Source organism: Candoia aspera, chromosome 1, assembly GCF_035149785.1.
Source record: "Candoia aspera isolate rCanAsp1 chromosome 1, rCanAsp1.hap2, whole genome shotgun sequence".
NCBI classification, from domain to species: Eukaryota; Metazoa; Chordata; class Lepidosauria; order Squamata; family Boidae; genus Candoia; species Candoia aspera.
Genome location: NC_086153.1, coordinates 159,649,091 through 159,663,992, shown reverse-complemented (window position 1 = coordinate 159,663,992; position 14,902 = coordinate 159,649,091).

The window sequence follows — 14,902 nt, the reverse complement described above, 5'->3', positions numbered from 1 at the left end:
GACACCGCAAAACACAAGAGTTGTTTAGCAAGATTTACCTTCACTGAGAACAGGCAACATCTCCTTTTTGAGAGAGCCTCTTCTTCAACTGCAGGTTCATCAAATATCCAGTCAAAATTTTGTAAGGGTCTCTGTACAATGATGGTTACTTCAGATATTCCCTTAAGGAAATTAGGTAGTGGTAGCCTCAGGCATTTTTTGCAGAAGTACACCAGTCACCCAATTCCAAATGAATCAACTGTAAGGAAAAAATACATCTCTGCCTGCTATGAAGATGTGTTAGAAAAGATAAGATCTGCTGTTGACAACAATAAGATAGGAGTTTCAATAGATGAAACAAATGATGTAAACAGACGATATGTAGCCAACGTTGTTATTGGCACTCTGAAATGTGGCATGCCTGGTGAAGTATTTCTTCTAACATGTGAAACTACAAAAAGTAAACGATTCTGCTATTGCTATGCTCTTTGACAATTCTATGAAACTATTCTGGCCAGATGGTGTAAGAAGGGTAAATATCCTTCTCTGTGTAACAGATGCCGCTCCCTACATGACTAAAGCAGCCAAGGGACTTAAACTTCTTTATCCAAAAATGATCCATATCACATGCCTTGCACATGGTTTACATAGAATGGCCAAAGAGATTCGAAGCAACTATCCTGATGTAGATAATTTTGAATGGGGAAAAAAATGTTCATTAAAGCTCCACTTCAAGTACAAAAGTTCAAAGAAATTGCTCCTACTTTGGCTCTCCCTCTCCAACCTGTTGTGACACATTGGGGGACTTGGCTGGATGCGGCTATGTATTATTTCACAAACTATGCTTCCTTGCAGCAAATAGTTAAAGAATTTGATTGTTGTGAATCTTCTGCAATCACCTGCCTTGAAACTGTAGGAATGGAACTTAGTGATGCACTGAACATTGTAAAACAAACAGTGATTTAAAGCAAGCAAAGGGGAAAGTGGCTGAAAAATTAGTGATAAACTGCAAAGAGTGCTGCAATCTAATCTGGGTTATTCAACACTTTGCAAAATAAGTAATGTTCTAAATGGACTTGAAGCAAAATTTGAAGACTTCGAGCCAGAATTTTCTCCAGATGAGTTTGCTTTTTTCAAATTTGTTCCTATAACCTCTTGTGATGTCGAACGGAGTTTCTCCAGATACAAGAACATACTGGTGGACAACAGAAGGAGTTTTGAGTATGACAACCTCAAGATGCATGTGGTCATCCAAAGCAATTCTGCTGTTAATGAAAACTAATCCAAGGATGACCATTTTACTCTCCAAATGTTCATTTGATTCCTTCAGTACTAGCACTTCTGCACTGGAAGTGAAGAAGAATAAACCTTTTAATTTGTGTGTGTGTGTGTTTGTGTGTGTATAAGCACAGATTTTTAAAAATTGGGTGCTAATTTCAGAAAAAAAATTAAAGTCATATTTTTGCTTTAAAAGTCATATTTTTGGTTTAATTGGTCATATTTAAACGTTTTTAAGGTCGTAAATGCTTGCATATTTCTAACATTTTTAGGTCATAGAAATCCTCACCCTAATAAGTACATTCCTTTCTAATGTTGACATGGGGGGCAGGTAAACCTCAACCAATTTGAAAGAAAAACCAGATGTATCTAATACCAGTTTTCTGTGTTGTCTTAAAGAAAAGGCCTGTCTCCAGAACATATGTACATATTTACATGTATTTACCACCAGCATCAGAGTTAAGTCTCATTAGCTCCTAAGGATCCAGAATGGTCCTCCTATAGACATGGGATTAGGAAGAACTGGGGCAAATTTATGAGCAGAGCTGTATAGCCTGGTCATTGTTTCACTGTACAGTGTTTCTGCATCCAACTTGTTCAAGACTTAACTATTTTTATACTTTCTGGAGAACAAGCAACAAGATAGACATGGAATTGAAGAAGATCTACAGGTGCTCTTCCTAAATAAAAAAGGAACTCATGACGCTTAAAGGCTAACGAATTTATGATTCACAAAAGCTTACACAATAATCACTTCGTTAGCCTTTAAGTTGTCATAGAACTGTTGCTTTCACTGCAAAAGATTAACACAACTATCCCTCTGGGAATGGAAAAGTGTAGACAATAAAAATGGGGAAAAGCAGATGCATATACCTGAAGGACAAGCTATAATATGGAATTGCTTCAGAAGCTGCTCAAAAAAGTTGGAAGTGAGAGAAGCAGCACAAATATGTGTATGCCTGTAAGTACTTACGCAGGTGCCCACACAAGCTGAAAAGAGAAATACAGAAATTTAAATACAGGGAAGTGGTAATCTTGAAACATCTCTTCCTCCTCTGAGTACAAACATGAAAAATTCCAGTCAAATCCATGAATGTGACAGCTCCATCCATCCTATATCGTTGTCTAGCTATTGCAGCCTTCTTCGTCTCCTATGAAAAGATTAAGTGACTGGTATAAATGATAAATGTAGAATTTTTCAGAAGCTAGATGTTTTGGGAGGTCAACATCTCTCCCCTCCACTGACTATCCTTCAGTAACAGCAATTCACAGGTTCAAAGAAAATATGCAGAAGTTATTCTAATTCTTTCGAAGGAGATGAGAATGAAGTTTGGAGCAAGGTTGGGAAACTGATCACAGAAATGCAGACAAGAGGGAATGGAAGAGAATGGAGCCAAATTTGTTGTCATTTACAGGGCATGGCTAAAACCAACCAAACATACTGGCAACGATCTTCATCTTGTTCTGGGTAATGCTACTTCCATCTCACAGATCCTTGGTAGCACACCTGCTCCTGCTGATTTGCAGTCCCTAAACTTTAAGCTGCTATTAACTAACATCAAAACCTGCATGTGTATCCCTGATACAGACACAGGAATTAAACCCTGGAGCACATCTTCATGCCATCTGTGCTCCTATATCAGCTCTGACAACTTGATTTAATCCATTTAATCTAATAAATCTACCTTGTGCCCTATTAAAGACCCAAATATATATTATGGCATAAGATTTTATGTCAGGAAGCATACAAGGAAGCGTTACAGTGTTTTGGTTGGCATGATTAGATAAGTACTTAATCATGCCAACCAAAACACTGTAACGCTTCCTTGTATACTTCCTGGCATAAAATCTTATGCCATAATATATATTTGGGTCTTTAATAGGGCACAAGGTAGATTTATGTATTCCTCTCACTTATATGCCACTTGAATCACAAAACACTCTAAGCAACATACAGTCCAAACTAGCAACGTTTAAAATATAATAATACTCCCTGGTATACAATATAATGAAACACACATATCATATCAAATAATGCTGAGAACAATTAATCTAATCCACTTCCTGGAGTGTTCCTTCCTCAACTCTCCCTCCTCCTCCTGAAGGCTTCCTGGAAAAGTTGAATCTTCATGGCTTTTCTAAATGCCAGCAGATGTTGCTGTTGCTGAAGCCAAGGGCTTCTGCTGAAGGAGAGAGAATATAAATGGTTCATTGAGACAGTTAATGTGAGGGGACACTGACTGGATAAAAGACAGGGTCTGGTACACTGGCTTCTCCTCCTCCCTGGACCTCAACTTTCATGGCCGTATGTGTGGAGTCTTCTTCTTGAATTTAAATAAGCACAAATAAAACCAGCTGCAGACTTCTCCATTCAACACAGGGAGATGGCATCAAGGAACAAGAGAAGGGAGCCTCTGAAACCTGCATTAACCGTTTGCTTTAATTAAACTGAGTAGAGATCTCCTTGATTAGCACTTGGATGGTAGTCCACCAGAGAATCAGAGAGTGACAGGCTAGTTGAAAAGTTGAAAAAAATATCCTGGAAGACAGTGGCAAATAGTATTTGTCATGCTGTTTTGGTAGTCACCAGAAGTCAAACCCTCTGCTCAGAAATAACTTCCCCTGAATTCTGTGGGACTCAGCTCCAGGAGAGTGTGTTTGAGATTGTGGACAATACATGTGGGAGTGGAAGTAGGTCTACTGATTTTGAAATGTGCTTGTCAACAAAAATGCTGGGCTTAGTTTCAGGGTTGGGAAATTATCAGGACAAACAAGCACACAACATCAAACAGTTCTTCTTCTGACTGAATGACCTGAGATGATTGATACCTACAGTACTACATCCTTCATCCTAAAGGCAATAACAGCCAACTTTAGGCAATGTGTGTTTAAGTTCTGCTTTACTCATTCAATTCTGCTATACCCTCACTGCATTGCTTCTAGTTGAATTCTTTGTACTGCTTTCCTTCTTCCATATGAAGTTATCTAGAAGCAGACAGTTCATTGTAAAGTCAGCAGATTTCTCATGGTTGATGTGTTTGTTACCTGTCATTTGCATGTGGTAATCACTTTATCTGCAGGCTTTCCTCCCCCATCTGGGGACATTTGGGAAATTCAACATCCTGGAGATTGAATTTCTGCATGTCCAGCTCACTGGGGAAAAGAGAAGAGTATGTTCAGAAGCTGGTGTTTTGTAGCCCTGGAAATGACAGACAGGGATACTTTTTGCATGCCAAAAAGGGGGTGTGGGAATTGAGCAGTTGTCTGTTATCTGTCCTTGCTCTTTGTTGCTGGAAGAAGAGAGGAGTTGAAGGAAATGATTTTTAGGTGCTGTTGGGTTCAAGAATATGGACAGTCTGTTTCTTCAGGCTGTAGACTTGTCTGGTAAAATAATTAACAGCGAGACAGATGGGGAGGAAGGCAGCATCACATCTGCACAAGGCAGGATGGCTGGAACAGCGCAGAGGAGGGACTGGGGAGGGAATCCCCACTAGCCGTGCAGAAGGACGGAGGTTGCCAAGAATAGTCAAACTGATTTAGGAAGAAAAGCTGAGAAAACCATTTCACCTCCAATTGTTTGGACCGGTATCAGAGAGAGAGGGAGAGAGAAGGAGGAGGAGGAGGAGGAGGAGGATAGAGATAGAGATTCCAAACTGAGTTTTCAACATATACACACATCCTTTTCTCCTGCTCTTATCTGGTTACCTCAGAAACAGGTAATATAGACCTGGGATAGGAGACTTATGATCCTCAAACTACAATTCTCAGTTGTGTCTAATCAATAGACAATTGTGAGGGATGCTGGGAGTTGCAGTCCAGCCACATCTGGAGAACCTTAAGTTTCCTCTGAAACAGCAGAACTAATAAATCTACTTTCTTTTAACAGAAGAATGTGCTGTAGTTTATAAACAGCACAAGAATAAATAATATTCTTCTTTTCGAACAAGTTCTCTGTCTTAATTCCCAAGGCAAACAATAGGAAAATAATAAATGGCACTTACAGGAGTGTCATGTAAAGTAGACAAGGAGCAGGTTGAGATTTATAGGTAGGTCTCTCTAGGATTTGCAAGAATTTCTTTACCTTTTAACTCTTTAATGATGGAAGCACCAAAATGTTCTCCCACGTCAAAAATACCATGGAAATAAAAGAGGAACTTATGTGGACAGGAGTGAAAAGACTGAATTCAGATGAATTCTGGTGCTCAGATTCTCTGATTCAAAATTCTTTAATTCTAATGTATCCAGTATAATTCTATGTATGCAGATTGCCTGAACTTGTTGGAGGGTTTTAAAATAAAAAATACTTATTTCATGACCCTGAAGTCTGTTCATCCACTCAACCTCATGGTTCACTTTTAATATTACAGTAATGATTAGTTTGGGGTCCTGTTTTTTTTTAAAAATGTTGTTAGCCTCTTTTAGTACTCAGAAAGGCAAAGTATCAAATCTAATCAATCAATCAATCAATCAGCAAGCAAGGAAGCATATCCTTTTGATTGAAAGTGAGACACAAGGGGCCTTCCAGCTCCCATCAGACCCAGCCAGAGTGGCCAGCAGTTAAACATTATAGCGTTGCAGCCCACAGGCTCTTCATTCACTCAAGTGTGAGTGCACAACACACAGCCTTCCAGATGTTGCTAAACCACAACTTTCAGGCAGCCTGGCCCATAGTGAGTTTTGCTTGAAATGGCATCTCACTGACATCTGGAGGGGTTGTGCACCTCTGTGTATTTTCCATTCCTGCTCAGAGCTTAGTCCTTATTGAGCTGTTTTCATTCATCGTACTCACACATTTAAAAGAAATTTCCTCTTCCAATGGTGTGTTACATTTATGGAAACCTTGAAATTTTCCAGAGCTCATTGTCTTTTGCTCATAAGTATCTGTTTTACCATCATAAAAGAGTGTGTGCCATAGAAATGAAGGACTGTGATGCCACTTCAGCCATGTGAAAGCAGTAGCAACGTTATCAAAGAACTTGCATGCTTTTCCTGAAGAACAAAATGAATGAATATTATAGCACTTATTAATCCCAGAGTGTAATAATTGAAACCTGACTGCAACATTGCTATGTCACTTTTTCCTCCCTTTTTTTTGCTGCTGCTTTTTTTCCTTCTGTTCTTCAGATGCAGCTCCATGCCAACATTATACAGGGACTTTATGACTTATAATAGCAATGAGATTTAAAATTTGAAATAATGCTTCAGATAAATTCTAGCACTTAAGATTCCCAATATTTTCCATTTAAAGTGTTTTCTGCTCAGCTATAATGTCTAAGTGCCTGCTCAGGTGCAAAGGGTTTAAGCATCTCTTGCATGCTCTGCTTGGGGGTGTGCATGCTGCCATCAAGTGGACATCAAGATGTCTGCAGCCCTGATGTGAATGAATGAGAAAAAAGACAGAGGAGCATCTGATAAGCAAAGATAAAATTAACACACTGAACCTGATGAAGCCACCAGTATTACTGGCCTGAAACAAGTAGCAGGAGGCAAGGATGTGTCAGTGTGGTGGCTATACTGGTTTGCAGCCATTTTTTCTCCACACAAAATGGTGGATACTAATCCTATGAAAAGAATAAGAGCAGCTATGTTCAAATGTTTGCCCTCATGGGATCCTTTCTGTATCTGTTCTGTATTCTGTTCATTGCACATGACCATTTGAGTAAAACATTTGGATTTATTGGGATGGCTGGCCAGGCCTGTGGGGTCTTCTTATGGCTCTGTCTGGACTTAAACAGTAATCCCAAAATGTACCAAACATTTCCCAGTCCACAATGCATTGGGCACAGTATACTGTCTTCCCTTGCAGAGCTTAAAGATCTCCTGATACAATTCCAAATTACCCCTAGCCAAATGGTTAGGAGCAGCAGTAGAAAGTGTGTCCATTGACACATCCCTTGATTCCAGCCAGGCTCTCTACCCCACCAGACTTCACCATTACATTTAAAAATATTTTCATTATGACAAATAGGAACTGTGCTTTCATCGGCATTGCTTTTATCTATAAGGATGTTTTGAGTCTCCAGTATATGTCCTAGCATAATTCTCAGAAAAGAAAAATGGTGGATGGTTGGGAACCTGTGTTGAACACATGCCCATCTATTCAGAAAAAAAGACAAAATTAATCCTGAGATTAAGAGTCTCGCCAGCTTGCTTTCTGGTAAGTGGGCATTCTGTTACTGGGCATGCTCACCATGTCAGCCATTTTCTGAGGACGCCTATGTCATGCTCATAGAATTCCAGATGTGCCCAGGAGTACAAACAATAACTTTGCCTTTCAAAGAATACTTCGATATCCTCTCATATTTATCGTGGGAACTACAATTCCCCAAAAGATATAAACGTTCAATATACAACATTACACAAAGAATATTCACACACTTGTTCCAATATTGTAATTACTGAAATGCCCTCTCATCATTTTTAATCTGAAGTATCCCTTCTGGGGAAAAAAACAACAAAAATGCAAGCCCCTTCAGATACTGAGTAGTTTACAGCTGACTTAAGATTGCTTTGGAGGACATAATAGTTGGGTAGGTGAAATATGAATTGGTCTACTCTGTTTCTTGTTTACTCGAGCCCTTTCCAACCTCACCACTCTGTCCTCCCTCAACTAAAGGATCCAAAGTCTTCAGATGAAAGGATATTAATCCCAGGAAATTGTTGGGAGGACTCATATTCTTCCATTCAGTAATCCAGTGTTTCTCAACCTTGGCAACTTTAAGATGCGTGGACTTCAACTCCCAGGATTTCTCAGCCAGCCATGCTGACTGGGGAATCCTGCGAGTTGAAGTCCACACGTCTTAAAGTTGCCAAGGTTGAGAAACACTGCAGTAATCCATTTCTGGATACTCAGTACCAACCTTCCCTCTAGATGTGTGGGGAATTCTGTGAGTTTCAGTCCCAGTGCATCTGAAGAGCTCTAGGAGGGTGAAAGCTGCCCTAGACTCCCTTCACACTATCAGTATCATTTGAGGGAGGGGGCAGTTGTTGAGATCCTGTGCTTTAGCCCACCCTGAAACAGAGGAATGGGAATGGTTTTGAGGCCCAGTCCTCAATCCAGCCGATGATGGTGGTCCGAGGGAAAGTTCTTCCTGTAGATACACACAGGAAGTCTGAGCAGAGCAACTGCAAATCTTTAGCGCTGTTAAAACAAGGGATGCTGTTTAAAGAGATTCCCCAGTTCTATGCCTTGCTGTGCTTTTCCCTGTGGGGCAGTGCAATTGCTGCCTTTAACTTCTTTTCAAGAGGGATGATCTGTTGAAGGAGGGAAGAAGACCCCATATGTACATCCTTGCCTAGCAACAGGGCCACAAGTGTAATGGAAGAACCATATGTCAAAAGACGAATTGCCTATAATGAGAACTGCGGCATTTGGGGGCAGTGGAATGGGACAGATACGCAGCAGCTGTGGCTTCCTCAAGCGCCAGCTCATTGAGCAAGCTGAACTTAAACATATTTCCCAGAACTGCAAAACAATGAATAGCCATATTGTTCAAGATTACAATTAGGGGCTGACCTCCTCCCTTGCTTGGGTGCAGAGGGAGGAAGATTTCTCTCTGCTTCTCAGGCAGAAGTGGGGGATTCCTGGCTACGTCTATCACAGCCAGCCCCAGGGGAACACAGGGGAGGGAGGTTGAAGGAAAACAGGCCGGAAGGAAGTTGTGCAGGATAAACAAAGAGAGAGCCTCAGGAAAGGACTTCAGATGGGTAAAATGGGCTATCAGCTGTGGATCTATTTAAATTGTTCTTCCGTTTTTAGAAATCATCATCATCATCATCATAAAAAAAACAGGCAAGATTGAGTCTAAAAATGTCTGAAGCATGCTTTTATATATGCAGAGACCCTTCTAATCCAGTGTTTTCTTTTGATTTTTTATTGATTGGTATAAATAGAACATTTCCAGAATATGTGGGTCTAAGTTTATAGAATTCCAAGTTATAAAACGACTTTTCCCCTCTCCTGTTCAAGCTTGAAACATAAAGCCTTTGAGAGCCGATGCAGTGCAGTATTGTGACTAAATGTAAATAAGTGGATTGTGCACAATTGATAGAGTTGCAAAATTGGGCTTTTCTTGGCACGGTGTCTCTCTCTTTTTTTTTATCAGGCATTGACAGAATTATTGCTCCATTTCCCAATGTATCTCACCAGAGAACTGGCCAAGCACTAATAAGTCAAATGGCACAATGCAGTTTAGGTTGTCTTTCTGCAGTGTTTTATGTGCGTCACAGAGGACAGGGAACGGGCATTGCATCCAAATTTGATACAGCCATTGTACATGTAAACAAGAGAGCTCTGGCAGACAATTAAATGAATTCCAGGCTACTCTTTCAGATGTTAGCATTACAATATAAGAAACAAGAAACTGGAAGCAGGAATATTTTAAACTTATTTTACTTTTATTGTAATTAGGGACAAGTAACAAAACTAACATCAGTGCCCATGGTCAATTTCTTAAAAATGATTTCCATTCTTCCTATTCCTTTTGATCTTTGAACAAGATCTCTGTTGCCCTGCATGCAGCTAGGATAACCTTTGATTCAACATGGCATGTTGTCACCAGTGATGGATGTGAACCTGGACAGACTAGTGTTCAGTTCACTGTTCATAGGGGTGTAATAATTTTGTTCACCTTAGCCTGGTAGTATTCTCAGAAGGATAAAATGGAATAATCCCAAATAAAATATGCTGAACTACTTGGAATATAACTAGCTGTTTGGAATATAACTTTTGCTTAGTTGGCAGCAGCTGGTAAAAACCTAGATGGGTTAGAGTGCTCCAACCTACAGAGAGAATTTCTTGATAAACAACTAAATAAAAGGTATAACCTAGACATTCATGTGCAAGTCTTTTTCTTCTTTTTCAGTTCAGAATTGTCAATAGAAACTAAATGTTCATTGGGTACTCTGAATGTAGCAAAGCCAAATGAGTTCCACCTTACTGGAAGGAGAAAAGGGGTGAGGATATGTCTGCAGAACAGGTCTGCTGCAAGGTGAACTAAACAGCAAAGGGCAGAAGACAGAACAGTTTTGACTTATTTTGACAAGCAGCTATTTTATAGGCAGGAGAAGTTGCAACAACAGCCACCGAAGCCAAAATGCACACTTACAACACTGGATGAGAGAGAAAACAGATCATGTGGCCCTTTCAAAGGCCTACTTCTTCAGAGATATATTTGGTAGTTTCTGATTTGGCATTAGTGGGGTGGGGCTACAATAATGTCTTTCTAGGCAGCCTCGCTGCTCTTTTCTCTCAAGTTTGCAATTAATGAAATCAGAAGAAAGGGAGGGCAAGCTCTGGCAACCTATTAATCTTTATGGTAAAAAGCTATTGTGGGTATGAGTCACAGCATTTTGTGGATCTATACAAATTATAGTTTTGCCATTGGCATTGAAAGGGAAATGCATTCAGCTGTGGGCGGCTAGACTGGAGTGCTTACAATCTCCTACATGAGGTTAATGGGAAGGGAATCAGGTAAAATCTTTCCTGAGACTGGGGTGGAATCTGACCTAAAAGGGAACTGGTTGGTGGTTTCCCTACTTCTTTCCTTGAACATATGGCTGGCCTCTACATCTCAAAGCTGAATTCTAAAGATAGCAGGCTGAAAGGCTGGTTTTGCCTGTCTCTGTAATTATTTCAGATCAGCAATAAGCAGCATTCAGAAAGTTTTCCCCAGTGCTGGATCCCTTCATGGTAGGGTTGGGCAGACTTCAGGCTCATGGGATCCACCAACCAGAGATCCACCAACCACAGCCTCATTCAAAAAAACATATGCTTAGATTGCAATGTTATGGCAAGCCATAAATTATGAGTTGCACAGAACAGTTCCTAGGTACACACGTTATGCTAAGCCAGACCAAATAACCCACCTGATGGATTAATGCATGTGAACCCAAGCCATGAGAGATCCCCAAAAGCCAAACTTCCCATGACAGTGCCAAAGTTGGGCTTCCACACGCTCACTAGAAGAAGTAGGGAGCAGAGAAAGTTTTGCCAATTCCCTCTTCCCCAGCTGCCTTGTGTCACTTCTCCATAAACTTTGTAAATAATGTGTTGTTCAAACATTTTTTTTAACCTTTCTGGATCAGGTGTCTATTTACTATATAATCTGGAATAGCAATTCACAAATCGTTGCATCATCAGTTTCGTTCAAAAATATGTTTGGTTCCTTCCCAATAGAAGTAATAGTTCCTTTATCCTGGTCCTTATGAACTGATAGGTCAGTAATTTATCTGACTTACTGCATTTTTCAAAATATTCCTGTTTAATAACATTCAGCTACTTGTAGGTCTTTTTTACTTTCAATAAATCTAGTCGGTTCTGTATTGCTTTCATCTTTTGTTCTAAATCCAAGATTGGTTAAGTCTTGATTCTAACTGTTTCAAATCATTCAGTAATATGTTCTGTTTTTGCATGGCTTTTTTCCATTTGATGCCAAGGAGATAAACAAATCTTTGTTTTGTTGTTGTTAGTTGCCGTTAGGGTCATTTACGACTCCTGGAGACCCTGTGTATAACAGAATGAAATGCTGTAGATTTCATACTGTAGATAAGGAAATATCAGGAGTTTAATTGGTTTGGAAGAAGCTCTTTAGTTCCTAGTAACACTTCACTTTTATATTTTCTTGTAATAATAATAGTTCATTAAGTCTCCACCTATTCACTCTAGAATTCTTCTATTTAGTCTTACAATTATTGGATTATAAACCATGTTAGAGCTGCTATCTCCATATCTGTAAGGCTGGTTAACAGTGAATTAGAAACTGAACATATGTAGCCTTGAATAAGTTTTATAAACTGAAGAGTAGTAGATATACTCCCTTTCTGCAGGATGTTTATATCTCCCTGCACCCAAGAGAAATAGCAATGACATCTAAACTGAAATTTTTTGAGGGAGTTTCCCAGACTTTCTTTTGCAGAAAATCATTTTGAGAGCCAATTTGTGTAGTGGTTAAGACATCAGGCTAGAAATTGGGAGACTGTGAGTTTTAGTCCTGCCTTAGGCATGAATCTGCCTGGGTGACTTTGGGGTCACTCTCTCTCAGCTCTAGGAACAAGGCAATGGCAAACCACTTCTAAAAATCTTGCCAAGAAAACTGCAGGGACTAATCCAGGCAGTTTCCAAGAATCAAGGCTGACTTGAAGGAAAATCATTTTATCCACACATATGGGAAAAAAACTCATTCATATCTCTTGAGAATTAAAATGTCTTCCTCTGCAATTTCCAGAAATACTTAAAAAAAAATTCATAGAATTTTGGTTTGCTATCATTCAGAGCATAATCTGAGGCAGTCATCATTTTTCCAGACTGAATCTGAAACTGTAGTATCTTCCTTCCTCAATCTGAACTTATTTCTCTAAGGCTACATGACTTGCCTATGGTTTAACACTGCAACCTACAACTTTTCTGGGGTTTTAGAGTCAGCATCAGCAAAGTCAGACAGGCTTGTCATATTTTTCAAACTTCATAGCAACCAAGACTGACAAAATCTGATGAGCATTGGTGCCTTCATGTCCAGAAATGCAGGGCACGGGAAGACTAAAAATTCTGAGAGGCAAGCTGCTGCACCAAAAATACCTACAGTTTCCACCCTTGGAACTATCCTTCTCTGGTCAAAAGCCAAGTATTTTATATTTATTTTCACTTGTGCCCTTGAAACTGTGAAGAAAAAATGGCATTAAGGCTGAAATTTATTTACTCTGTGGTCTTCACTAATCAGAAAGGATGAGAATAAGTCAACTCCCCAGTCTCTGTTGGACAACTGCAAAAAAATGCTTCTCAGGGCCACCATTGTTCTCTCCTTTAGAAGCAGGCCCTGCTACTTTTCTGGCAGTAAAGAAAGAAATGCCCCCAAAATTCAGAAAATTTCCAAGCAAGTTTTATGCCCAGCTTGGAAAGAGCAAGATAGCTGATTAATTAATGCTTTTCAAAGTCTTGGAGAATTTTGTGTTTTGCTTTAGAGAACAACTGCCTTAGTCCTAGATTTTTTATTGATCTAAAAGATATATATGGCTGCCCATCTTAGAAAACACAACTCTGGACAACTTGCCTTGTTCTTAGGGCTTCTTCCTGACTTTTTATCCATAATAGCTAGAAGCCACATTTTCCCATTGGATATTTTCAGTGCTGCCTAATGTTGGAAATCAAGAGTTTTGGTCCATATGACCTGCAGAGAAAAAATGCATTTGAACATGCTGTGTTATTAACAATAGACAGTCAAATGCAGTTCTAATTATTGTTCAGATTTGTAAATGATGGCTTGTTGCAAAGGATGCCTTGTGCTCTGATGAAACAGTGATGGGTCAACGTAGTACTACTACACAAATTCTCCCAATCCTGTTCGCAACGTTTACTAAATCGCCACCTACTAAATGTGTTGTTGTGGGGTGGAGGATGACTATCCAGCCGTTATTGCATAACAATGCCCAATAGTCCCTGGTAGCATGGCCAATGGTGAGGCACACGCGGAGTTGTAATTCAATGGCAACCGGAGAGCTCTTCATCCCTGCACTTGCTGAGTAATACAAGAATGGACAACCAGGTGACTTCCAAATGTTTTGGACTACAGTTCCCAAAATTCTGTACAAACTATTATTAATTATTAAACTTATTTATATGCCACTATAATCAAAAATAACTCTTGGTAGCTCATGTAGAAAAATGCAACATAAAACAAACCCCATACAAAAATAAAAATGCAACAGTACAAGAATAGAAAGGAAACTAAAGATGGCCACCACAACTCAAATCGGGGGCTTTCCAAAAAAGTTCAGTCTTGAGGAGCTTGCAGAAAACCGGCACAGAAGGAGTCAGCCTGATCTCCATAGGGAGGGATTCCAACAGAAAAGCAGCACCTGCTTTCCTCAGCCCCCCAAATCTCCCAGAAGGGTGGGACCTGCAGCAGTTTCTCCCTGCTAGATCCAAACAGTTAGGCTGAAACTTTCTGGAGAAGGCAGGCCTGAAGGCATCCATGCAGGCTGTGACAAATGAAGAGTGAAGTTGGGACTACTGGATTAGCACCAGGTATCCAGACTAGTGGTTAGTAAATGAGGCACTGTATTAATTATTCTTTCATCTTTCATCTATGTTAGAATGCTTTGCAATAGAATATGGATAACCCCAACTGACTTCTTCTACCAGAAAAGCTCAATTTGTCACTAAGAAACATGTTGAGTTGTATCTGAATAAATTCAGATGCTACAGCTATATTTTATTCATCCTCACCGGAGAGGCATCTTACACGGGGCTCCCGTGTCACCAGTCTTTTTCCTCAAAAACATATTATTCACATGATTTTATTTACCCACTGCCATCTTCAGACTTCAGACTTGCTATAACCAAGTACAAAAATATATGTTTAATTTTCAATTCCTGTTCCAAACTAACCTGTTTAACTTGAGTCCAGTTTACATTTTTCCCTCTTTGGAGGAACCCAGATTTGGGATAAAAGTATTTGTTACCCTATTGAAAACTCTGGAAATGGAGTTTCCAACAGTAGTTCCAGTTCTCTTGACTGTCTAATTTACATCTGATACCATCAAACACAGTGTATTCCTGGGACATGCTAGAGTGCGTTCAACAGTCCTATCTTACATGGAGGAATAGTGAAGATCACTGTACTATCTTATGGTCACTGCAGTGGAATTG